At 39.6% G+C, this 27,977-nt stretch overlaps 1 protein-coding gene across 1 annotated transcript in view; it reads left to right on the top strand.

Moving 5' to 3' along the window:
- The window catches only part of LOC122791256 (proton-coupled folate transporter-like), a 1,313,896-nt gene that overhangs the window by 73,788 nt on the left and 1,212,131 nt on the right, over nucleotides 1-27,977 (top strand). The gene's annotated exons all lie outside the window — the stretch shown is intronic.

Genomic DNA, 27,977 nt, shown 5'->3' with positions numbered 1-27,977 from the left:
GCATTTCAAAACCCTCTCTACCTCTACTGTTGGTAAGTTTGTTTCTCTAATTCCCATGTCTGCTCTTCCTACAGTTTTTGCCAGATGTGGGTTATTTAAGAAATCTTGAATTTCATTTTAATAGTTTAAACGTGAGAATCTTATTAGACTATAACTACTTTAGATATATGGTGAAGCTGTTAATATATCCACAGGATTAGTTCTCTTATTCGTACCAGTAAAGGTTCTAATCCTTGTAATCATTCTATCTACATTTTGTTTTCTAAATGCTAAGAATCACAGATTAGGCTCTGGCTGGGCCATTCCAAAACTTTAATTTTCTCCTAGTGAAGCCATTCTTTTGTTGATTTGGATGTCTTCTTGGGGTTATTGTCATGTTGAAAGATGAAATTTCTCTTCATCTTCAGCTTTCTAGCACACACCTGAAAATTTTGGGCCAAAAGTGACTGGTATTTGGAACTGTTCATAATTCCCTCCAACTTGACTAAAGCCCCAGTTCCAGCTGAAGAAAAGGGTTATTCTCAAAACCTCTTTTATTTAATACTGTTCTTGCTTGATCCACTGTGTAATACAACAGTGTATCAACCTAACCCCTTTATCTGATTTATATGCTCCTTCGTATCGGTGTAGGTTGCAAATGGACTTGTTCTCCAAGTAATTATTCTTGGTAACTGTTAAACTTCCATATCACTTTCCAATAAGTTACTTTGGTATAATCCTTCAAATAAGTCATTTTATTTCATCTTAAAAACATCCCAGGATTTTAATACTGGTTTCCTTATTTATTTGATTATTATTAGTCCAGCTAGCTTAGAATTCACCTAAATCTTGCATTAATATGCTCCCTTTGCAAAAAAAAAATCTCCAGCGTCTTAAATTATTTTGCAGTGGCACTGTTTCCTGTGGTCCAGTGATGCAGGGTTTGATTCACTTGGCCTCCATTGCCTAACTATGCGAGTCTGAGCATGCCGCTCCTGGTACTGAATCTGAAAAGGTCAATTGAGATCAGTGCTCTACGCCCGAAAACTAACACAATCTAGTATCTGACCAAAATATTTCTGTGTATTTATTGTTTCCAAAGCTGCTAAAAACTTGACCCCCTCTTTATTTGGAGAAGGTGTATAGAGCATTGTAGACCCTGAATATAACTGATCTGTGGAAAATTGAGATTTTAGTACCTGCTCAGATGTCTATTTTCTTATGAAATAGTACCTAGTCCCTGATCATCCTAACTCCCTTTGGTTTATCCCTGGAGGGAAAGTCACATTGACTATTATAATTAAACCCTTAAGTAGCATATATCTGTCTTCTGAGTCTATTCTTTTCTCAATTCATTCAAATGGAGTACGTCTTGTTGTTAAACTATAACTGTCTCTAGTCTTTAACCTCCAGGATATGAGGTGAAGGCTGCAGCATTATAACCAGTGGATATAAAAAGTGTACACACCCCTGTTAAAATGACAGGTTTTTGTGATGTAAAAAAAATGAGACCACAATAAATCATATCAAAACTTTTCCCACCCTTAATGTGACCTAAAACCTGTACAATTCAATTGAAAAACAAACAAATCTGTTTAGGAAAAAACATAAAAAATAAAAAAAAATGTACAATACGCTGGTTGCATAAGTGTGCACATCCTTAAACTAATACTTTGTTGTGAGTGCGCATCCTTAAACTAATACTTTGAAGCACCTTTTGATTTAATTACAGCATTCAGTCTTCTTAGGTAGAAGTCTGTCAGGATGGCTCATCTTGACTTGGCAATATTTGCCCACTGTTCCTTGCAAAAGCACTCCAAATCCGTAAGATTGCGAGGGCATCTTTTGTGCAGAGCCCTCTTCAGGTCACTCCCACAGATTTCTGTTGGATTTAGGTCTGGGCTCTGGCTGGGCCATTCCAAAACTTTAATTTTCTCCTGGTGAAGCCATTATTTTGATGATTTGGATGTCTGCTTGGGGTTATTGTCATGTTGAAAGATTAAATTTCTCTTCATCTTCAGCTTTCTAGCACACACCTGAAGATTTTGGGCCAAAAGTGACTGGTATTTGGAACTGTTCATAATTCCCTCCAACTTGACTAAAGCCCCAGTTCCAGCTGAAGAAAAGCAACTCCAAAGCATGATACTGCCACCGCCATGCTTCACCGTGGGGATGGTGTTCTTTTGGTGATGTGCAGTGTTTTTTTGCACCAAACATACTTTTTGGAATTGTGGCTAAAAAATTAAGCAAACACATTTTCCCACATACTTTTTAGCTGAGCCTGGATGTTTTTGTGTGTAAGAAAAGGCTTCTGTCTTGCAACCCTACCCCGTAGCCCAGACCTATGGAGAATATGGGAGAGCGTTGTCACATGTAGTACACAACCAGTACTTGCCAGAAATTCTTGAAGCTCCTTCAGTGTTGCTGTAGGTTTCTTGGCAGCCTCCCTGACCAGTTTTTGTTTTGTCTTTTCATCAATTTTGGAGGGACATTCAGATTTTTGCAACGTCATTGTTGTCCCATATTTTCTCCACTTTTTGATGACTGCCTTCACTGTGTGCCATGGTATATCCAATGTTGTGGACATTTTTTTTGTACCCTTCTCCTGACTGATACCTTTCAATGATGAGATCCCTTTTATGCTTTGTAAGCTCTCTGTGAACCATGTCTCTTGTTGTAGCAGCCAACGGAGTAAATATCAGGAAAATCCTACTAGGACAGCTGAACTTTATTTGGGGTTAGTCAGAGTCTCTTTAATTGATGGCAGGTGTGTACCCAAGGAGACAATGTTTTAATTTAAATCAAAAGGTGCTTCAACAAAATATTAGTTTTTGAATGCGCACACATGCAACCAGCGTATTGTATGTTTTTTTTTCCCCCTTACAGATTTGTTTGTTTTTCAATTGAATTGTAAAGATTATAGGTCACATTAAAGGTGGGAAAAGTTTTGAAATGATTTATTGTGGTCTCATTTTTTATATTAAAAACCTGGCATTTTAACAGGGGTGTGTACACTTTGTATATCCACTTTATATCTGATGTTGTAATTGATTGTGGGTTTGGTTCCGTATATCAGAAGTGTCTCGGCCATTATTCCAGCTCGAGCCCTCCAAAACTCTTTAGCTAAGGTTTACCCATACTGCTCTTCACAGGATTACCTCAGATCTCGTTTGCTGCTTTCAGTGCTAGATATGTCTATCAAAATGCACGTACTCTAGACACTCCTCAGTATGGAGAAAATCAATATATGTACAGTAACAGAAACCTGGTTTAAGGCTCCAGAGAGCACCCCAGCACTACCAGGCTATAACTCATACCATACATTTCGGCCACAGAACCCAATCCAAAATACAAATGGTGGGGGCGTATCCATATTCATCAAGGATACCCACACCTCTAGGTTAGTGGCACAGCACGATGCTTCAGAGATCATCCACGTGCAACGAACAATGGGCAAAACTGCAATTCAAATTGTAGCTTGCTACAGATCATCCACCATGTCCCAGGACCCCCATTCTGCATTTCTGGAAACACTGGGAAACCTAAAGGTCCTACCAAACACCCTAATATTGGGTAATTTCAATTACCCAAACATTAACTGGGAGAACTACTCAAGTACTAACTCCCTTGCCCAACTTTTCCTAGAATTTATAAACTCAAATGCCCTGGTTCAACTGGTCAACACTCACACCAGAGGTAACAACATATTGGACCTGGTCATCACCAACATGGGCGATCAGTTTTCCACACCAGAGGTCAACCCTCGCTGGTTAGATCTGACCATAAACAAATCACTTTGGATATCCATATTTCGCCCCCATCCCCGGACAAGAAAACCACCATGAAAAACTTTTCAAAAGCAACCCTCACATTACTTAAGACTGAGGTGGAAAGTTTCAAAGTCCCCATGCTGAAGGATAACACTGTCTAAGCTGCAAAATCCTTTACTAATACATTCTATGGGCAGCTACAAGAATGCATGGATCATGCCATCCCAAGCAAAACCAAGACTCACTCACTCCAAGAAAAGGAAACCAGTCTGGTGGACTCCTGCCATAAACAAGCTATACAATAGGAGGAAACTAGTACAGAAAAGAGTAAAATCCCAAGAAGGGAAGACCTCCCTGATCAGTATCAGCAAGAAACTACGATCCCTCATAAAATCATCCAAGGCGAGCTTTGAAAGAAAAATTGCCAAGGACTCCAAAGATAACCACAAGGCATTCTTTAGCTATGTCAAGAATCTAAGTGGCAATGCTCAGATCTGCTCAGAGTTTGTGCAAAATGGCACAAAATACACTGAACTGACAGATATCGCCAACATCCTGGCAGACAAGTTCAGCGCAAACTTCACCCCCCTCTCACCCGCAAAAGGGCCCATAACCATACCAGAAGAATCTAGAGTCCCTGAAATCACAGACACTCAAGTTAAAACAGCCCTCTCCAAAGCCAAAAACACAGCATCAATGGGACCGGATGGTGTCCCAGGCTCCATCCTACATTTGCTCAAAGACAAACTAACCCCTCACCTAAACACACTGTTCAAACTTAGCCTCTCCACAGGCTACATATCCATAGAGTGGCGCACAGCAACGGTTATTCCACTCCACAAAGGTGGAGCCACAACAGACCCCAGGAATTATCGCCCTATAAGCCTGACTAGCTTGGTCTGCAAGACTATGGAGCGCGTCATCATGGAACTCATTAACAGAGAAATTGGGAACCTCCAAACACTGGACCCTACCCAGTTTGGCTTTGTTAAGGGCAGATCATGCCTCCTAAACCTGGTGGACTTCTTTGAGACAGTTACCAAGGCTATAGACGAGGGAAAGGTGGTACACACCGCCTATCTAGACCTCGCTAAAGCCTTCAACACCATTCCCCATTCTGGTATTATAGACAAGCTCACCAGCCTGAACAAAAACCCCTACATCACAAGATGGGTTGCCAACTGGCTCATGGACAGAACCCAGATGGTGAGAGTTGTGGGAGCTAGGTCCGACTCTAAACCGGTTAAAAGTGGCATTCCCCAGGGCTCAGTCCTAGGACCCCTCTTGTTCGGCATATACTTCTCAGAGGTACAGGCAAGCACAGGAGGACTATGGCTGACCAAGTTCTCAGATGGCTGCAAACTAGGGGATATAATTGACTCTCCGGCTGACACAGACATCCTCCAAAAAGGTCTCACTGAGACGGATACCTGGTGTCAAAATCATGGCTTCAAGCTAAATGTCAAAAAGTGTATAGTCATCCCCTTTGGAAAAAACAAAGTACCCACAAACTACCACATAGGTGGTAGTCACCTAAATACGGAAGATGTAATAAGGGATCTGAGGACCCAAGTAGATAGTAATCTCACCTTTGATAATCACATTGCCAAAGTGGTTAGAAAATCCTTCTACTTGGCCCACCTAATCACAAAAGGGTTCGCATCCAGATCAAAAGAGGTCATTGTGCCCCTCTACTCATCACTCATCATACCCATCATAGAGTACAGCGCCCCATTTGGGATGTACTTTACAAGACACCTGCAACAGCTGGAAAGACCACAGAAGTACCTCACCAAGAGGATCACTGGCCTCAAACAGATGCCCTATGCAGCTCGACTGAAGAAACTCCAGTTGTACTTGGTTGCATACCGCCTAATCAGAGGTGATCTCTGCCTGACATACAAGGCCATGTCCAACCCAAAATTGATGGACATGCTCCACCTAAAGAAAACCTTATCCCCTCGAGCCACACAATCTAGGGAGCTAAACCTCACCACAACAACAAATAGGACGTGCTGGAGGGATAGATTCCTGTCCCAGAGACTTCCCATGCTTTGGAACAAGATCCCAATCTACATTAGGCAGAGCATCTCACTAACACTCTTCAAAAAAAACCTTGACGAGTGGATGGGAAACAGAAAGTTTACCTCTGGGATTACATTTCAGTGGCTCTGCTGGACAGAGGCACAGGGAATTAATCTAAGGGGGTGGCAAAAGCCAACACATTCTGGCTAGGCTTATAAATGCCTTCAGGCAGATGGCCTAGTACCAACCTATGAACCTAAAACAGCTCTCGAGCAAGCTAGTTCTTCTCTTTTGTAAGTAAGATTTCTTTAAATCTCCTTTTTAGAGACTTCTTTCCCTTTTTCTTCTACCCAGCTCCTCTATTACCACTTTTGTTTCTTAACATGAGAAGTGTTTTCTTGTACATACCATCATTGGTATTTTTTCTCCCTTATCATTAAGGTAATTCTTTGTTCCATCGTTCGTACCATTGCCTGTACAAGTTTTCTTTTAAAGTTTTGATTTTTTTTCTTTAACTTTAAAACTATATCTTAATTTCTTTTTCTGCCATCTTTTCTGCCTGTATATTTATTTGTAATGGCTGAGAAAAAACAAGGGAACTTGTGGTTTCAGTAGATGCCAGAAATGTGTGTGTAAATTACCCAACTCAGACACTCCTTATGTGTGTATTGTTTGGACACTGTGCACCTTCAGGAAGACTATGTCATCTGTCATGGCTTCAGTCACTGGGCCCTTATTGAGGAAAAAAACTCAAGCTCATTCTAAAAGGCCTTATTAAATATTCTTTCAACGAGGCCATATCTGGTTTTCCAAAATCAAAAATGGACGTTGGCTCTCCTTCTTCATCCCCTTCTTCATCTAAACATGGACATTCAAAGAAGAGGAGCAGCACAGTGCTGACAGTATCTTCGGCACTGTTATCAAAAATGCCTAAGACTTCCAATGAAACTGCAGGAACTGGGGAACTGACTGGGGAAAAGACTTTACCATCAGTGCTGTCAGTGCCTATCTCTGCACCAACTGCTACTACTCTTTTGGTGCAGACCTCTTCAAATCCAAAGGAATTCCTCTTTAAAGACAGGCCACATACTAGGTATTCCCCCTCACTAGACCCTTTCATAGACCGACCTCCAAGCCACTTCTTGAGGAAACCCAGATCCCTGTAGGTTTCTTCGGTTCATTCCACTAAGAACCTCCATGGAACCTGACTTTTTGAGGCTGGTGGACCAGCTCTTGGTGACGAGGGGGTTGTCCACTTCTACATTTCCTAGCCTGTCTCGCTCTGGAACCTTACCTATCTCAATGCATTGTTTCACCTCTGACTCCAACTGAGTCTTCAGAGTTCCCGGTGCCAACAGTCCTGGTTTCAACTGTCTCAGTGCATGCCAGAGCTACTTCTCCAGTGCTGTAAACAGCCTTCAGCTCTTCTGTTCTGTCTGAACTGCTGACCTCCTAGGGTCTCAGCTTCTTTGACAGTTTGGGGGGCATGGTTCCACTCAGGTGTTGTTGGAGCCATCCATGCCTCTCGGAGTATCAGCACTCTTTAGCTTGATACTGGCTTCTGAGGTGGCATCCTAGGTGCAGGATGGGACCACTTTTCTGAAGGAGTCTGTTTCAGTTCTAAGCTCCCATTCCTCTATTGGGGGGTGACGGCCTTCCAGGCCATGCAGAGGGCCTTGTCCACTGCAGGCATTCAGTCAACACCACTTTTGACCAACCAACAGCCCTGTCCTTCCTCTTGCCTGGAGCTTCCTCCAGTCACTACCATGGGATAGCAGGCACAGAAGCCTCAGGATCCAACCAAAGTGGTGATGTCCTCTTCAGATCCTGTCTGGCCCATCCCATTGAAGAGGTAATACTGAAGAGGAAGTGCAAGAGGAAGCACTTAGATTCCCCTGAAGATGCCAATTTCGATGAAAGGGAAGGTTCCCCAAAGTCACCCTCAGAAAGGTGTCTCCTTTGGAAACCTTCTAGTGCTCCTGAAACAGAGGGGTGGCTGGACTTCCCTTCAGCCTTCCTCAGAGGAATCTGTATACCTAGAGGCTTTCTGTGCCTGACCCGCTACTTCCTGGATCTCTCTGCCCACTGACTATCTGATTAAATTAATTGTACAGTGGGCTTGGAAGATACCTGATTTCAACAAGATCTGATGAAAGAACTATCAGATACTCTGCCAAGAGCAGTAGCTGAAGGGGTTCACAAAAAGGTAACTTCTGAGCTGGCAGCCCTAGATTCTATTTGCAATTTTTCTATGAGGCTTATTGCACACACAGCCAAAGGGATGACTTAAGGCAATAGGTTTGGGTGTAGCCATTAGGAGACATGCATGGATGCACTTATATGAGTTTGTGGAGCCACGTCTTATTTCATCAACGCTTCCTTTGATGGAACATCCCTTTTTGGCCCCAAAGTTAAAAACACCCTTGCCAGATGTGGGAAAGATGGAAAGACCCTTTCTGCTGTGAGTGTATGTTTTCCACTCCTCAACGGTCTTGCTCCAGGAACCAGAGAAGTGGGAAACTATGGTTCAGGAAGTCCCACAGACCTTTCCATGAATCATGTGGCAATGACTTCCTCAGGGCAGAGAGGGGCGTAACAATGTAAGACGCTGTGCACTAGGCAGAGGTGGCCCGCAAAATCAGGGTTCCAGGGATTCTTTCCCTGGTAACTCTTATCAGTGCTCCTGAATGGAGGCTAAATTGCTGTCCTCTGGATGCAGTTAGAGGATGATTATCCCTGCACCTACCTGCCTGGCTAAAGATAACAATGGACAATTGGGTGCAGAAGATCATAACCAGAGATTACAATATGCCTTTCTCAGAAAAACCCAGAAAAATGAAGATAATCCCAGATGTTCCTCCCAGTCACAGGGATGCAGCAGTCTTAGAAATTCAAAAACTGCACGACAAAAGAGTCATCCAAGCAGTCCCACCAGACCAGATAGGATCTGGAGTTTACTCAAGATTCTTTTTACTGCCAAAGAAAACTGGGGACTAGAGACCGATTTTGGATTTCAGTCAGTTGAACTCAGTTCAACAAACCAAATTCTGGATGGTAACGGTTCAGTCTATACTTCCATTCTTAGGAAAAGACTATTGGATGTGCTCAGTAGATCTAGAAAAATGGACAAGCAACCCAGAAGATTGCTGCATTTCCAGCTGGGGGCCAGTCATTATAAGTTTGGAGCCCTGCCCTTTGGTCTCACCACAGCCCCCAGGGTGTTCACCAAATGCATGGCAATGGTAGCAGCCCACTTCAGACTGCAAGGATTCCGTGTGTTTCCATACCTAGATGACTGGCTCCTCACCACTCCTACCAAGCATCTACTCTTACAGGGAAGAGACTCATTGGAGATTAGATGTGATTTTTCGTAGTTTATAGTAGAGCCAATACAGTGATTGGAATTCATAGGAGTGATGCTAAACACAAACACCGGCATCACTTCTCTTTTCCCAGAAAGACTTCAAAGAATAAGATCACAAATCAGATTATTCACAGCAAAAAGGTGACTGCAAGGCTGTTGCTACAAACTCTAGGATCAATGTCTGCCTCAAACACTTTAGTTCCCCTTGCAAGATATCACATGCAGGTTCTTCAGTGGCTGTTGGTGTCCCAATGGGCATTACTGAATCAGCTAGTGTCCCATCTGGTATTCATCACTAACTTAACAGCTAGTGTCCCATCTGGTATTCATCACTAACTTATGCAAGAGAGACCCGGGTTGGTGCCTTCACTCCAGCAAAATTTTGTCAGGCAGATCCTTTGTCCCTCTTCAAACCCAAGCCATAGTGACCATGTGATCTATTTGCACTCCCCTGGCCAACAAGTGCAGCAGGTTCTTTGTCCTAATTCCCCTCCCCTCCAGGCGAGTCACCAAGAGATGCTCTCCTTCAGGATTGGCTCCCCGGTCTATTGTATGCCTTTCCTCCGATTCCTCTCCTATCCCATTTTCTAAAGAAAGCCAACCGGTCGGAGAATAAAATGAATTCTGATTGCCCCATTCTGGCCTCATCAGCCTGCTGGAACATGATCATCTAATTCTGAAACCTTGGACACTGTACCCAGATCCAGACCTTTTGTTCCATCTGGATGGACTAGTTCATCTGAATCTTCAAAATCTGAACCTCAGGTTAGTGATTGCCAGGCATTCTACTCTCACTTCCCCAGTTCAAAGAATTGTTCTAGCCTCCTACAAACCTTCGACAATCAGGTTGTACTTCAGCAAGTGACAAAAAGTTTCAAAATGGGCTTCAGAGACTAATCTCAATCTATTTTCAGCACCAATTGATAAGGTCCTGGAGTTTTTAACATTGCATTTTGAAGCAGGAGCATCTGCTTCGGCCATACTAGTGCAACTAGCTGCAATCTCAGATTTTCATAATGGTTTGAATGACACAATGTTAATGTCCCACACACTTTGTAAAGCCTTTATAAAAGAACTTTGATGCTCAACCCCCCCCCCCCCCCCATACAAAGACCCTTCTGCACCTTGGGACTTGAATCTTTTACTTCAGTCTGTAATTATTTCCCCTTTTGAACCTTCTGCAACTTGCGATCTGAAGTTTTTATCCCGGAAAACATTATTGCTAATAGCTATTACTTCCGCAAGGAGGATATCTGAGCTACAGGCTTCATCTTGCAAACCTTTATACCTTACTTTCCATAAAGGCAGGGTTTCCTTGTGAATAAATCCTTGTTTTGTACAAAAGATAGTGTCCTGAAACCAATCTCAACCAGACTATTCAACTTCCAGTTTTCTACCCAAACTTAATCAAGGGTGAATATTGTCTACATTTGCTAGATGTGCATAGACAGTTGCATTTTTACCCTCACAGAACAAAGGAAATCAGAAAATCAGATGAGGTGTTTTTCCTTCTCTTTTGCTACCATGGGAAAAACCTGTTTCTAAAGTTACTCTATCTAAGTAGCTTAAATGTATAACTTTAATTTATAACCAAAAGGAAGTGCAACTACCAGGACCTGTTAAAGCATATTCAGCAAGGGCAGTAGACGCTTCTGCAGTCTTCATTCCAGAGCTTCTGTTGATGATATTTGTGCAGCGGCTACATGGGCATCTTGTCATCCCTTTGTTACTCTTTACAAGCTGGATCTGGTCTTTAGGGGACGAGCGTCATTTGGCTTGATGGTGCTCAGTAATGTTCTTCTGTGAGACTTCCCAGGTTTAGATAGCTGGGGATTCTGTCCCACATTCAAGGATTAAGTGAAGATTGACAACATCAGATAAAGAAGTTATGTCTTAGCATATAACGTTCCATCTGTGTTGTCGATATTCACTTATCCTTGACATCTCCGCTCTTTGGTTTCTTGAAGGAACAGATCTTTCCCAAAAGATTGTCTTTCCCTTTTTAGGAATATGAATATGGTCTGTTTACTTCCTGTCTGTCACTATTTTATACAAACTCGATCTGAGGTAATCCTGCAAGGAGCATTATGGGTAAAGCTTAGCTCTTATTTTGGAGGGTGAGAGCTGGAATAATGGCAGAGTCCATTCCAATATACAAAATCAAACCCACAGTCGAGGACAGAACAACATCACAGATGGAGCGCTATGGTAAGACATAACTTCTTTTTCATTAGCTTTTCATGTTCAGCTTCAAGTAAAAATGTTTCTTGAAGTATTGGAGATGGTTTTCGTATATATGCAAATATTTTAACCCTTTTGACCACACTAGTCAGACTACTAACATTCCATGGATTAGCACTCTAATTTGTCATCATTATCACACTTGTTTTATGTATTTATTGTTCCCATTACATCATGTCTTCACTTCTGGATTAGCTGAGCAAAGAAATACATTGGCAAAAGCCAGTATGCTTCCCATGTCAAATTTAACTCCCAAGCCAGTACATAATTCTTCCATTTATGAAGGATAGCATAACAAATATTAGTATTACTTTTGTGAAATAGGGAAATATTGCCAGCCCAGCAATATGGAATTTTGTAAATAATTCCATGTCATTTGTGAATATTGAAATTATTTATACAGAACTGTATGTTATGTACTGAGCTTCGGGAATGTAACCACAGCATAGCCTGCTGGAAGAAGATTAACTTGCAAAACTTAAGAATAGTTGATGTTAAGTTACTTTATAGCTGGGCCATAAACAAAAGATGTTCTCTCTCACTTTCAGTTCAATAGCAGACATGATGTCTAGAGCTAGAAGTTGTGTATTGTCTTATAGAGAAGTAATTACTAGGTTTAAAATGTAAAAAGTTTTTATTACTTTATGACTTCCTAGCAGTTGCACAGTTCTCAGAGAGAAGTATTTCTCACACAGAGATGCTAAATTCTATTAGTTTCTGTTTAGCCTGGGAACTGAAGTCAGGTGACAGAGTGATGTCATCCAAGCTGACTCAGAAGTAATATTTGTTATTAATTTAAGAATGCTGTCAGAGAGAGACTGGGCATTTTGTATTTTGTCTTGGACCTAGCAAGAACATCCACTCATCATTATCACCACCGTCTGCACTTGCCTGGCTGTAAGTAAGATTAAGGGCATATATATCTCTCTTAGATATAGATAGGAATATAGTAAAGATTAGTTTTGAAGTTTTCTGTATTTATTTGAAAATGTCCTGCAATGTTGTTTTAAAATATGTCCTGTGATTTTGAACTCTGAAATTACTGTGTTGTTCTACTGAGTATTGTCTTGTTCTTTTATTATTTATTATTAAATACATTTATTATTAAATATATTTTTGTGGCTGATATTTGTGAGACATATTTAAGCTCCTAGAGTACTTGCATATGTATTTGGTGACACTGTACAGACCACTTCTAAATAGCCTTGCAAGACTTAGTCAGACTGCCATTTGAATAATAGTAACATTACACAGTATGATTGGACACCCTTTGTAAGGGCCATATAGTAACTGATAAGTAGGGGTTGGTGGCAGTGGAAACTACCTTGCAGTCTGGGTAGAAGGGGGTATAGCTAGTAAACATGCCAGCCTTCCCCAGGGGTGTGTGTGTGTGTGTGTGTGTGTGTGTGTGTGTGTGTGTGTGGAAATTAAATCTCAAAGTGTGTGTGTCAGCTACTTGGGCAGGGACCCGAATCACTGGTTTGACAGAGAGGGTGCAGGAGGTCTTGGTTTGGCTCCTCAGCTATGATCTTAACTCTATAGCTGTGCCAGTGTGGAGTCTTATTGGGGATCTGGAGAAAGAGGGAGAAAGCAGCCCCAGACTGACTGTGATCTCTGTGCTCTTCAGGGAAATTGCACTTTACTGTGTGTGTACTGGTCATCCTCCCAGAGTATACAGTCTCCCACTGTTGCTAGTGGTGAGGATTGAGGCTCCTTGATTACTGGAACAGTGCAGGGGCGTCACAACTTTCTATAAAGTCGTATTTTTCAACTTTTATTTTACTCTCTCTCTCTTTTTCTCAGTATGTCAAAACTTTTCAGGTGTACAAGTATTAGTACTGGTCTTCATTCATTTTGTTCTAAAAAATGTTTTGTGTAAACATAGCCTATAAAAAGAAATAAATCCAATAGTATTAACAGTTTCTCACCAGCCATGCAAGCTGTTCACATCCTGTGGTTTGACCTTCCAAGAATAAGGCAGAATGGGTCATTGCATGTTTCCAGGATACATCTGGGAAAAGTAAATATTCCTCCCTAGTTGTAGCATTCCTTTTGTCTCCAGTTCCCTTTCCCTTACTTGGGGTAACAAACTGTATCAACTTATTGCTGTTGGGTTTCACAGTATCAAAAGGACATTGTAATTGACTTAGCAAATTTTGTTTTTTGTTTCTAAGTGGTAGAAACTATTCACTGAAGTTTTGTATTAAAATATTCCTTCTTGATGTCTCCTTTATGAATACCTAATTGACTAAAATGTAATCTCATAACAATTTGGTGCCAAATGCCTTTAAAGGTATAGAGCTGTTGTATTTGCACAGTACTTGAAAGCAAAGAAAATCACAATGTCAGGCTTGACACACAACCCTTACATTTCACATCAATATGAACATTTTAGTTCTTTTAAAGTTGTGTGTGTAAATCAAGAACTTGTATTTTTGTAAGTGACCCTGATAACTGAGCTCAAGTAACACACTGCCTAATCACTTCTTATCCATTCACTGTTAGAACTTCGTGGCATGCTTTTCCTGCCTTAAAGAAAGGAAAGCATTCCAGTAATGCCCATCTGGTAGGGTCCAAAATTGCTTGCTTCTGACAAAGTTGCTTATCAGTTTTTCAAGGCTTTGTTCATTTTGAACAATAAATACTATTGCGATTTTTTGATCACATTATGTGGAGTGACTCATGGTGGAACACCCTTAACTGTGTTGAAAAGCAGTTGTCCTCATTGTTGTCTCCACAGAATAGTTGTCAGCATATTTGCTGCTGTTACCCATAACACATATATTTCCTCAGTGTCCAGAGAGCTGATAACACGTTATCCTTCAGCTCAAAAGTCATAAAACCAGAACAGGGCAATGAAGTCTTGGTTTTACATTGCCAGGTTTGTAAAACCTGATCATTAGTTGAGGCATAGAAGCAACAGAACAACTCTATTGGACCTCCCTTTGTTTTCTGCTGTTAATGTACTTTTATACCTAGGCTTTGCTCACCAGCAAATATATGTCTGTAGCTGCTGTTCTGTTCTTTGTCACCTGTTGAATACTTTGTATGTCACAAATGACAGAGCTTGCCAGCTAAATCTAGTTCCTGAATTTTGTATAACATTCAGAATTGATTTTTTCTTTTTTTTGCCATTGGCATATGCAGCTCTGAAGATAAACTGTGTTGCCTCATTCTGTTTGCAAGGGTATTTTTTGGGGTATGGTAGTACAGTGTTGGTTGGATTCTTGGTATCCTTTGCTTTCTCATGTAGCCACTGCTGTTCCCCATGGCAGATGTGCCAATTTGGACAGTTGCTATAGCAACATGCCTGTGCTGTTAATGGCCATATAAGGTAGGGCATGCATAGCAGTCCAAATCATAACTGCACACTGTACAGTTGCCTCTTAAGTATGTCAGGATGAACAAATATTTTGATACTAATGCAGTAGTCCATGCCCCTCCTCTCCTGACACTTTACTGACATATGGCCATGGGTGGTTAACAAACATTTCAGCCTTCCTAGCCATGCGTATAGAGTAGACTTAATCTGCACTTTTTTAAAATTGGCTGAAGATCAGTATTGTCACTGTACTCCACAACAGGACGTTTCTTCATATCCATTTTTCGTGTTGTGTTTAGTGACAGTTCAGTTAATCGATGATGCTTTTGCTCATCAGCACATTGGCTGCCCAGGTACTTTTGTCAGTGTGATGTGTGTACAGCTATAACCCTTTAAGTCTTTGCACCATTATGCACTCTACTCTGATTCACACATTTTTTTATCATAGCCATGCTATGAATTTTATTTGCATACCTTCTGCATATCAGGACTCATTGAGGCATATTGCTGTATAGGGCAGTACTAGCTAAGGTGTTAGGAAATGTAAATTCATGTGTCTGGTATGTGGCATGGGATACTTACCAGCTGTCAAAATTATATACCAAGTTTGTGAATCACACAACAGTCATTCAGCGTTTATAATGGACTAGTTCTGCATTTTGTGAGATGGGATGAATGTAAGCTTCCTCAATGAACAGAGGCTTAGTATTTCAGTTTTAGCCTTTTTGATTTTGTTTTTTTGCAATTACTACCTTTCTAATTTTCAGACTACCTTGTGTTAGGAAGGTAAAATACCTTTTATTTTTCCAACAAACACCTGATTCCGTAATCTCACTGTCGGCATTTTGTCCTGCCTTGATTTTTAGCACTGTTCACTCTGTTACAGTTTGCTACAGGCCTTGACATGTATTATGATAGGAGATGAGAGGTCTAGCATTATCACAAGGACCAAAGCCATAGGCGCTTGAATAGCTTGGTATCTGAAACTTTACCCAGCCACCAATCTCTTCACATTTACCCAAAGCCTTCTCTTCCTCTGCAAAATCTGTTGCTGCTTGTCATATGAGCACCAGGGAAATGTCCATAGACTTAATTTTGCTTTAGTTTCAAGATTTTGAATAGAATAATTCTCATTGATTACTCTAAATCCTCTAAACCATTTAGATTTGTTCATTTGTGCCTTTTCTTCATTTTGATCAGTTTCAGGTCAGACCAGTCCTTTTCCTTTTTTTAGGTAGTTTTCCAGTTTTGTCAATGCCTTCCTAGGCTTTTTTGTTTGCCTTTACAGTTTCTATCGATGCTCTGCTGTTGTAAGTTATGTAGATTAAAGCATTCTTTATTGCTACTATTTTTTTAATTGAACCTTTTTTTCCCAAAGTTTCATTTCAGAGAGTAAAGTTTTAGTGTAGATATCTGCACAAAATCTTGCCCCAAGATGCATTTGATGTGTATTTACTGCTGAGGAGGAGACCATTTCACTATTATGTGCAAAGAATGACTTCTTCATTCCATCCACAGTTAGACAGGAAAAACTGACTGTTGTATAGCTTAAAAGAGATCTGTCTGCCTACTTTTTGTGGGGTTTTGACCTAAAGCATTTCATCAGACTTAAAAGTGTTCAGTCTGCAAGTCCATCCAAAAACCAGCAAGCAACGGACTAGACCGAAAGAAGTTTAATACCAAATATAATTTAAAATTCACCACAATCAAAATAAGCGCTTTTGTTTGGCGCCTGCCAAACATTTTCAAGTCCATGACTTTTATAAAGCTAGAGAGAGAAAATGAGCATAAACCTGACATAAGCATAAAGATGTATTGTGTCTGGAGCAGGGATTGAAGTGTGTAGTGGCAGTACATTGCAGTTTAAAGTACACACAAATATTAAAAATGAGAAAACTGTACATTTTAGCAGCTAGCTATGCTGCAGTGTGGGAATTGTCATTGCTTAAAAAGCTGCAAGAAAACTGCAGTGGAGCTAAACAAGAAGTCCGCTGTAAAGCAAGGGAGTGGTCACACATCAGTTAGAGGGGAAGTTGTGTGATTGGAGGGAGTAAAGTATTGAGAGTCAGCCCATGGTTGTTTAGTCTATCAGCAAGTAGTGCATCCTAATAATTTACAGCCCATTGTAAACACCCGCTGTCTGTATCCTATCACATGGACACTTGTTGGTTCCTTGAAAGGATAGAAAAGGGGGTATACAACAGTATGAAATGAGGAAACATAAGCAGAGGTGCACACAGAATGGATGGGTAAAGAAAAATAAGAGAAATAAGGCAGTGCTTATGTACTCCCATTTCAATATGTATTGTGGGAGATGGGATGATGAGAAAGGTGGGGAAGGGTAAACAATGGGGGGGGGGCTTCTGATGGCAGAATGGTAAGGGATTGCTGGTCAAGCACATCTGCAGTGAACCAGAGGAAGGGCAGTGGACCACTGCACTGTCAGTTGCATCCAGCATCTTCTGCCATAGTGACGGCTAGGCTGCATATTTGGACAAAGCTGGATTTTTTGTTTACCCACAAGAGTAACAGGCAGTGCAGTAGCCAGAGGCAGATGAAGTGCCTGAGGTTTGTTGACTTCATAATGACCTGCAGCAGGAAGACACAATGTGAACGGTGACACACATGTTCTAGAAATGGTAAACCTAGTACTAGTCAGTAGGTAATGTACCAACTAAAAAACAAAAAAGTAGAAAGGTCGGGATTCCAGCCACAGCAACAACCAAATAAATCCAAAAACAAGCTGTAAGAAACACACAAGATCGCAGGATACACCAAAGTTTAATGTCGCAGAAGTAAACGCTGATAACACTCCGAAAACGTATGTGGAGTGTTATCGGTGTTTATTTCTGCAACATAAAACTTTGGTGTATCCTGCGACCTTGTGTGCTTCCTTCCAGCTTGTTTTTGAATTAATGTACCAACTAACCCTACTGTGGTGAAAGTCTCGGCTGCCTTCTGTGGCAGTCAACATGCTTAGCATGTTGATTACTTGCACAGAAAGGTGAGACAAAGCAGCCTTCACATGCAGGTGTAGGTGAGTAGTGCAGAACTGCCATGCAGGTGTAGGCAAGTATGCATAACTACCATGCAGGTGTATGTGAGTAGTGCAGAACTACTCTCCCACATGTACTTGTGCAATAGCAGAAGACAGAAAATGTCCTTACAGCCCCACACATACATGCAGGAAAACAGAAGGTTGAAAATGTACTCAGCCTCACAAAAAAGCCATGGTACCACATGTGTTCAGGACAGCAGAAGCCTAGCAATGTATTCACAGCAATAGCAACTAAGCAACTACCCTACATGCACAAGTGCTCGATAGCAGAAACTTGACATGGTGTCCGCACTTGTACAAATGAAGTCCTGCATTACCACACACTATGCAGCAGTGTCATGACATACAGACAAGCAACAGACCCACCTGGTATGTTGTGGTACCTGTCGGAGGAAGTAGACTTTTTTAGGAACATTGTGGTAAATAACTGAAAAAAGGTTTAAAATTACAGTTTACAAAGCAGTATTAATTTGTTGTACTTACTTTTGGTGGTGCAGCGGTAGCGTTGTTGCCTCACAGCAAGAGGTTCTCTCGTTCAATTCTTGGCTGGAGTGCAGGGAGCGCCTTCTGTGTGGAGTCTACATATCCTCCCCGTGGTTGGGTGGCGTTCAAAAGGCATGCATAAATGGGTGTGCCTTCGTTGAAGGTTGGACGTTGAGCTGGCACCTTGGCGTTGGTGAAAATCTACTGCCAATCATTAGCGGACTGGAGTTCCGCTGTGGCGACCCCTCACTGGGAAAAGCCAAAAGACAAAACAACAACAACTTTGCCATTTAGAGATTCTCTGCATGATCTCTTCTACCCACAGAGATCTTAAAGATGGCAGTGCCTCAGTTCAACATACATGTGCCTGCATTAATGTTAGTGGAGATGACAGTAGCCTCACTGAAATGTTTGGTTAGGTTGAACCAGGCGTCCACCTTACTAAGTAGACCCACATATGGTGCTAGCAACCACTCCCGTAACTGCCTGTGTAGGAGAAAGTGTGTGGTTTGCTTTCCTTTGCACATGAAGCAGAAGTTCTCAATAGGGCAGTGGCAGCCATTGCCACAAATATAATGTAAAAGATGATGGTAGCTTTGTGATTCATGCTAGAAACTAGAGTTATGAATTTTAAGTAATTCAACCTACTGCTGCAACAAGGAGTGGTACACAAATGTGTGTTGGTAGTATGCATGAGCCCCTGAGCATGCCATATTGGTAATGTGATGGAGCCTAGCTGTGCAGTGTGTTGTCTACAAACTTAACTAAATTATATACATAGTCTCACCTCATTTGAATGCATACACCTGTATATTTGCTGTTTACGTGGAGCTGATATTTCACTTTAAATGCCACACCGTGCACTCCCAAAAAAAAAATTAAATAAATAAATGGAACAGCAACATCAGTACAGTTGTTAGTAGCAGGTTTCTGGCAACAGAGTGCCATGGTTTGAAGAAGTCACAGCCCTGAGAAGCATACCTCATATTTTTGCCTTTTATTTTTTGGTCTGTCAGTTAATGCCTACTTGCAGTTTCAAACAGTCATCAAGAGTCTAACTCATTGTAACTGATATCCTCAAGTTTGCAAGGCATTTCTCAGAGACCGTTCCTTTATAAAGAATCCAGTCTCTCTTAAAACTCCACTTCTTGTATCTTACTTTAGAGGAGTTGACTTGTCTACATCTCAAACCCATTGGTAAGGCAGACTTGAAATGTAAATCATGGAAAACTCTCTCTGGTGGCTTTTGTAATTTATATCTAAAGTAGCGAGGTAGGCGAATCCCTGTCTGTCTGTTAAACTGCTTGTCTTCTTCCTAATGTACTTTAACAGAGGCATATAGCTTTTGTATTTTGTGGATAGTCACAGGAATCTGAAATCTGCCTGGACATAACCAAGTCTGTCAGAAAGGATTCACAACTGTAGATCTTCTTTTTTAACAAGAGCTTGGGGTGTAACATTTCAGATGGTTGACTGTATTACATTCTCTTATGGAAAACCTATTTGGCTTTTTCGGGAGTGTATCCTTAGATTATATTTGTACAGCTTGGACTTGCTAGAATACTTGTACAAAATACTGCAAGCTGGGTGCGACCCCTAGATCTAGGTCTGGTATGTAGCCTTTATGCATATTTTTCATGTAGAAGACCATCCAGGAGGAGTAGTTTGTGATCTCGACCTGCTGTTGAATGAGTATGGATCTGTTCATTTCAGATACATAATTCATCTAGATGAATGGGTGGACAGCACAAACATGAATACCAAGAAACCTGTTATTTTTTTATGGGGGTGCTGATATGGGCAGCAGTTATCTGACGTTATCAAATTTAGAGCTCTTTTAGAAATCCAGTAACATGCTTAGTGTCTCTAGATGAAGTAACAAATTTACCATAAAATGTTTAGTAAAGTCAAAACAAAAAGGCACAATTAAATAAAAATCTGTTGACACTACCTAAAGAGATACTACATTCTGTCTGGACGTACTGCAATTCTGAATCTGCCAGAATGGGATGGGTAAAAATGAAGAGCTGTACTGTATCATAGTATGGTGGCACCGGGGATTATGGGAAGATTTTTTTTTGTTAAAAATGCCATATTGGCTATGGGAATCCTCATCCTGCAATTCTGTGATGAAACAAATTAGAAAAAAAAAATACTTATTTGTTAAAATAAATCAAAGCATTCATTTTGCATAGAATTCCATAAGATGAAAAATGTTTTAATTTTTTTGCCTACAGTTGTCTTGCTCGTAATTTTATTGATACTGAAATTTTACTCATTCTAAATATGGAATCTGCTATATCAAAAATGCTTTAAGTAGAGATGTATTTCCTTAACAATATGCTTGGAATGGATGTGCAGTCCTTCACAAGTGTGTATATTTAAAGCAATCTTTTTAAGGCAAACACTGTACTGCAATATTTGAGAGAAGCGCATACTCGTTAATTAAGTGAAATTTCTTCAGAAAGTCCTGTGTCAGTGAGCATACAGTTTGAGAACCTTGATGTCTGTTTTGTTTTTCCTTCATTGAATCTCTTTATTATGAACTATGGTATGTATCAAACCATCTTCTATGTGAGCAAAAAGTGTATTACCTTATCTAATTAATGGGAGTGTCTGGCTGTATAAGATATTTATCTCAAACTGGCCTTTTCCTTCCTTTAGCAATGTTGTCAAGCTTAAGCATAAAATGAATATATCGGCTCATCTGTCTCTCTTTTTGTCTGTTTTCCTTATTAATTGCTGCATATGAACAGATGCAGGCAGTTACTTCTGTTTTATTTCTCTTGACAGATATGATGGTAGAACTGTCTTGCTTATAGGAATAAATTCAGAGCTTTAAATAGGAGACTTCATTTGGTCCTGCCACAACATTTAGCCTTCTTGAATAGTATAATAATAACTTATTCGTTAACCAAGTAGGCCCACTGGACACAGCCTCTTTTGAGGAGTAACCTGGTGGCACTGGTCTGGTTGACTAACTTACTCAAAGGTCACACAGTTAGCAAATGAGGGCTGAAAGAATCGAACCTTGTACCATAGCAACTACAGCTTGTAACCTCTGTGCCAACTGCCAGTATTCATATGACTGTCTTTAGGCTTTTGGCATACTTGGCAAGCTCTGGTTGCCACTTGAAATGGCATCCAGTAATCATTTAGTTAAGATGTGCCACTAGTTTCATCATAGTTATGAATATTGTAAAAATCCGTATTAAAGAGGGGGGAACTGAACTGTTCTTTCTTTTTCCATATTGCTTCAGTAGTGTACAGTTGCAGATGGTTGTATTGCAAAATTGTTTTTTTTTATAAGAAAGTTATAACTGTAGCCTGCTGAAGTACTGATGTGTGAAAAAGAGTGATAGATTGTTGGATGAAAAATATGTACTTTAGTGGGAACTTCTGATAAGATAAGTGTGGACACTTCTCATGCCCCCCACCCCTGTGCCTGGTAAAACATGAAACAGTATATGTTACTTGCGTACATGTATGTTTTGCTGGCAAGATTAGTTCTACTAAGCTTAAGGTCTCTCTCCAGGGTATTCCTTTGGTAATATTCATACTGATTAGGATAAATTTAACGAGGGTTCTGGGGAAATTCACATATTTTGTAGTATGCTGCAGGGTGCAAAAGGATTGCAGCTGATGTTTAAAGTAGAGAAAACTGGCAGAAAGCATTGTGAAGGGTTCCAGTTCCAGTGATGTGGAAGACAAGCAGGGTATCTGGATTACAGAAATTGGAGAAGGTGATTTGGATGATTACACTGGTTCGGCTGATGAAAGAAAATGGCCATATGATGATTCACTGCCATCCTGGGGAGTTGTAGATAAATCCAGCTGCTTACTCTGTAGGTATTTATCAGATAATGATGACTTAAACAGTGAAGCAGTTATAGGTCCTGAGTGTCCTATTACTGTACAGGAGTCTGAAGGAGTATTGGCAGTACAAGGAAGCAGTGGGAGAGGGTGCTGTATGCCTGGAGGGTAGAGTAGAGAAAACTTTGCCTATAATTCCAAAAGTACCAGTGGAAGGGTAGTACTGAGTGGAATGTATCTTTTGTGAATAGCACCATTGCTGTTTTAAAAAACTTTTGGTAAGACAGTAAGTGTACAGTGAGCAAAGAACTCATCTGTTGACAGTGGAAAGATGCAAGTGTTGCTGATATGGAAAGACCTGTGACAGAAGTGGCATGGAGAAGACCCCTAGTGTTGATAATTAAAAGAAAGAATGGTGCGGTTATTAATGGGTATGATATATAGGACAGAACAGTTTTTCCAGTAAATGTTGGTGCTGAAGATGCCAGGGCATTACATTTATGTATGTTCAAAACCTTTTTGCAAGATAAGACTTGAGACCACTGCTCACATTGAAAGAGTTGTGAATATGGTCAAGGTTTCTGCAATCTGTGGCATGGGGAGGGTTTTACAGATCTCAGTTGAAATGAAAAATATTACTGCATTTTTAGGATGTGTTAAATGACGGAGTAGGAGTTAAAACATTTTTCAGTCAGTAAGTGCTAGGTGCCTGTAAGTGTTGGCTTGGAGCATCGGAAAAAAGGATTTCACTGCATGTAGCAAATAATAATGTTTAGCAGTGATGAAGTGCAAATAGAAATTTGCCATTTGTCAAGTGTCATTATACCGAATTGAGAAAAAAAAGTGTGTGTGAAGTAATAGGTTCAACCAAAATAATGTCAGTGTGGGAGAATATGGACATTCAGCATACATTGCAGTGTAACTTGTAAAAAGTGTGGAAGAGAGACATTTATGGTTTGACTATCCATTACTGCAGAATGAGTGATATAGTAAATAAAACTGAAAATTTTAGTAAAGATGGTGAACAATCAAGATAGAAGCAGTGAACTGATACTGCTGTTGAAAATGTAGAAAAAGATGTGGGTCCGCAAGTGGAAGGGTGAAATGCAGATGAAGAAATAGTGCCTGGGAATCATGTGGATTTAAATGTGGACAGTATTCTGCAGTAAGGTAGAAGAAATGAGCATGTATTGGAATCCCACCATGGGGAAGACTGAGGGTTTGAGACAGATCGGAAGGTGAATTAAAAAAAAAAATGACAATGTCTTAAAAAAATGTATTAAGGATGCAAAAATGAAAAGTTCTCGCATGCGCACAAACACACACTTGCATACATTGTAGCAATAAAAGGGAGTAGTATAAAAGTGATACAAGAAGTTTAGTTGTGCATGAGTGGTACAACAAAGATTGAGGCTTATGTAGTATTCCTTTTAGAAGTTGTTTCTAGAGGAGAATAAAGGAGTGCATTTATATCATTTTATTGGGTAAAGAGACTGCATGGTGACTTAGACAAGAAAGATGTCTTGGAATTGCTATACAGGTAAATCATGAAGATATAATAGTGATGGATGTGCTTGTTTGGGTAACAGATACTATTAATTCGTAGTATAATGCATCTTCTTTTTGACATCTACTTCTCTGCAGTCAAGGCAAATGTTAAGGGCTTCTGGTTGACCAGATCAGCAGGTTATTGCACAATAGACATGGTCATGTATCCCCTAAAGACACAAATAGGATCATATAATGTTATTAGGCTATCGACCCAGTCATTTCAAGGATAACCATTTCATCCCAATGTAACATCGTAGATACTCTAGTCAATACCCAGGATTGTATTTAGTAATGACTGTCCATGTCCAGGAGGGTTGTGGGCTCTATCACCCGTAAGAATTACCGGTGCTCCATTCACTCATCCAGGCTCCTTTTGAACAGTGTCATAGAGGTATTGTGCTTTACATAAATTTGCAGCCTATTTCAAAGATGTGGCAGTCGCTGGGAGACAAACCTGTCCCTCCAGCACATCCTATTCAAGTCCCAGGCCATATTTAAGTCCCTAGAATGGTTAGCTCTAGTCCCATTTGAAACACTGAGAGGTGTGTAAAAGAGCGGAAACCACCACAAATAACGTTCAACGAACCACTCCTTGAGCCAATAACCTAGGACCACAAGTTAAAAAAACACCTTTATTCGATCCACATAAAATTGTTGACTGTGCAAAATTTAATCCACAAAAGCAGATCAATAATCCACTGTGTAGGAATAATCCACAAAACAGGTCAAGCGCTTTCTTCGATAGACTTCATCAGAGCAGTTAATAATGGATACTGAAACCATTTATATATATATATACCTCATCAGCACTCAGTTCTTCCATCACTTTTCTTTTAATGTTGAACTTTTTTGTGGGGCACTTAAAATTAAAAGAAGTGCATAGTCTCAAGAAAATTACTATGGAAACGTTCTCTGTTGTCCTATATGGATAACAGGATTGTTAAAAGTATCTAATTCCTTTAATGATAAAAAACAAGCGAGTACAGCCCCACAAACTATTAGTATAATTACTGACATACATAAAGGGTACTATATAGTTATATATATATATATTATTGAATACATGATTTAACATTTATATTTATATATTTATTTATTCATATATTTATATAGTTAATATTTAATACATACATATATTTAGTTAGTAATACGATATGCATTTGATTGAAATAGTTTTATTTATTATTTATTATTCTATTTTATTTTATTTTAGATTTATTGCATGAATTGATCAGTTTTTAAGACACATAGCAACGTAATTTAATTTCTGGTGACAGTGTGTCTTTAAATTAGAGAGCTCTGTTTGGCGCCAAAAAAGTAATTTAAATTGAGGTGAACTAAAATGTATGGCAGTTCTGATGAAGCCTGTAATGTGTACAGGTGAAAGCACTTAACTTTTTCTCTATGTTGTTCATGTTCGTTTTGTGTCCGAATAAAGTGTGGAAATATTAGAGGACTGCTGCATTTATTGGAAGGTACCTTGGATACATGTGTTAAGAAGGAGTTACAGATTTCTGGTTTCTCAAGATTTGCACAGCAGTGGCGTAAGCTTTTACCATGTGTTCGTTACTTGTTTTGGTGAACGCCGTTTTGGTTACAGAATTAAAACAAAGTCTGAGAGAGTAGTGTATGCATATACTAAGGTGAGGGACAAAGTGCAGTTATTTGAAGAGAAGAAAAACTTGTTTTGTTTGTGTCTTTTGGCTTTTTCCCGGTTAGGGGTCGCCACAGCGGAACTCTGGTCCGCTAATAATTGGCAGTAGAGTTTTACGTGTTGGCTTGCCGGGCCTAACGCACTTCCTTCAATGAAGGAATGCCCGTTCACGCATGTCGCCACACAGAAGACGCTCTAACTGAGAATTGAACGGCCAACGTCTAACTGTGAGGCGACAACTTGTTATGGTGACAAATGTCTTGTGGGAGAATTCAGTTGTAATGCAAGGAAAAATTTTAAAAAAGTAAGATAATATAAGATATAAAAGTTTATACTGAAGTGCTTGGTTACAGGATTAATTGTAGGGAAGGAAAGAATATGTGTGTAAGAGGAGGTTTGAGGATGGAAATTGACTTTTCTGATATCTGAAAACAAGGGGGAAAGAAGGGGGCATCTTTGCAGAGCTGTGACTGTACAGGCTTTGGCGAGAGAGAGAAATTATTCAGGAAAAGAAATGTATTAAGAGGTTGATAGAGGAAGTAAGTAAATATGAGTTGTTAAAGAGTGAAAGATCATGTTTATGAGATTAACATGAGTGAACGAGACCTTATTATGGCTCATGAACATATGGAGTGAAATATAAAACTGTATATAGTTGTAGAGTATCGAAGTAGAAAGAGAAATTCATGAAAGGAATAGAGTACAAGTGAAAGATACTTACATTACAGAAGTCTTTGAAGAAAAAACTGACATTTCTTGGAGAAGTAAAATATGAAGAGTGAAAATGTTTCAGCTGGAGTAAGTGGATAAAGTAGCAAGTTACAGGGAAGAATAAATAATGTAAACATGAAATGCATTAAAAGGATGTATAAGAATGAAAAGAAGAAGAAGAGAGAGGATGAAGTCTGAAAATTAAAAAAAAAACATGCAGAAAGGTTGGAGGAAGAAGAAATGGTAGAACTGGAAAAGATTAAGCGTGTGCATGAGAAGATTGCATTGGGTTCCAATGAAGTAAGCTGCATGTTTTATATATAAATGGTGGAAAAGGAAATAAAGTTTTATAAAATAATGGCTAAATCAAGGAATAAAGGATAAGGAACTATGCCGGGGTGATTTATATGGAAACGAACAGGTGGGAAAATATTAGAACTGTAGGCCATCTGCTTTGGGAAAAACATTCTTGAAAGCCTTGCAGAAAAGGCTAATTTTTTGAAGGTGTGCCTGTAGTAAAGGACAACTGGTAAATATGGTAATTATTATAATGGAAGTAGTAGACAGGGTAGTGAGAGAGAAAAAAAAGAGACTAGAGAAAAGCCATGTGCCACAGCTATGATTTTCAATAGTGTTAACCATTTTCACACTTGGAAAATTTATGGTATAGGAAGTAAGATTGGAAATAGTTCATGAAAAAGCATGGGTAGGAGTTCTGGTAAATGGATAAGTAGGAGAAAAAGTGAGTAGGAGAAGGGTATTAAACAGAGAAGTCTCATCACTGGGGATAATCTTTTTTTTAGTTAAAAAAAAAAAAATAATAATGCAGTACTAAGAAATTGCAATGGGTGAAGAAGCAAGGTGGAAGACTAGAAATGGAGTTATAGTACCATTGCTTATGTAATATTCCGATGGTGTTAGTTATAAAAGTAAAAAGGGTTTGATGAAAACTGTAGTGGAAGTTGATACAGTTACAAAGTCAATCAAGGGTTTAGGAGATGAAGGTGAAGTTAGTTGGCGGAATGTACTTAAGTATCACTGAGATTAACATATTATGGATAATGCCTGAAAATGAGGTACAAGTATATAACAGTGAAGGGATGTTGTGCAAGAAGGGAAGTATGTTGTATGGTGGAGGACATTTCAAGTGTCATACAAAAAGAAAATAATAATATAAAACAGGTGAATAAGAAAAAACAGCATGCACTGGGTGAGGGCATACATTTCCCATGCAGTTAAGAGAATGAGTTGTTGGAAACTATATTCAGTATAGTTCTGGGTATCAAGGCTTAATCCTATTGAAAGAGGAATCTTGTTATTGTGAGGACAATTGGGAGTTGAATTTAATGAGTCATGTTTATATAGTGTCAGTATATTTGTTGTGGATGTTTGAGATGAGAGGAAATGAGCATTATACAAGTATGAAGAAATATGGTTAGAAGAGGTGTAGAAAAAAGAGAACATGATTGTTGTAAGATGAATGAATATGTAAATATTATTGAAATATGGTAGATTGAAAACATGTTTCATGGGGAAATCAGCTGTGTAAAATTGAAATTAATTTTTTATACTTATCCATGGATAATATTAGGTGAGCAAATAGGGAAAGTTATAAACAAGACAGAAAATTTAGAAGAAATTATTTATTTGCATTTGTTTACCGGGATGGTCCACTGGACCAAAAAGTGTCCATTTTCAGTGGAGGCCAGGGGACAAAAGTTCCACATACAAAAGAAATTTAAATACTATCACATTTTCTACATAAATAGAGAGAGAGAACTTAAAAAAAAAAAAAAAACAGACACAATATTATCATAAATTTCTAGCTAGAATAACAAAGGGAGTATACATCATATACAAAATATACTAAGTGCAAAATATCATCTGCTTTGGATCCCGAAGAGTGAAGATGGCAAGAGAGCGTTGCATAACTGTTAGTGAGATCAGGTGGGGGAAGATGCTTTGTAGTTGTAGCCACATGTACCTTGCCGTAGGGCTAAGATGTG

Source organism: Protopterus annectens, chromosome 1.part2, assembly GCF_019279795.1.
Source record: "Protopterus annectens isolate FY-2018-M chromosome 1.part2, PAN1.0, whole genome shotgun sequence".
NCBI lineage: Eukaryota > Metazoa > Chordata > Ceratodontiformes > Protopteridae > Protopterus > Protopterus annectens.
The sequence above is the reverse complement of the archived record's forward strand: the minus strand, read 5'-3'. Positions and strand labels throughout refer to the sequence as shown.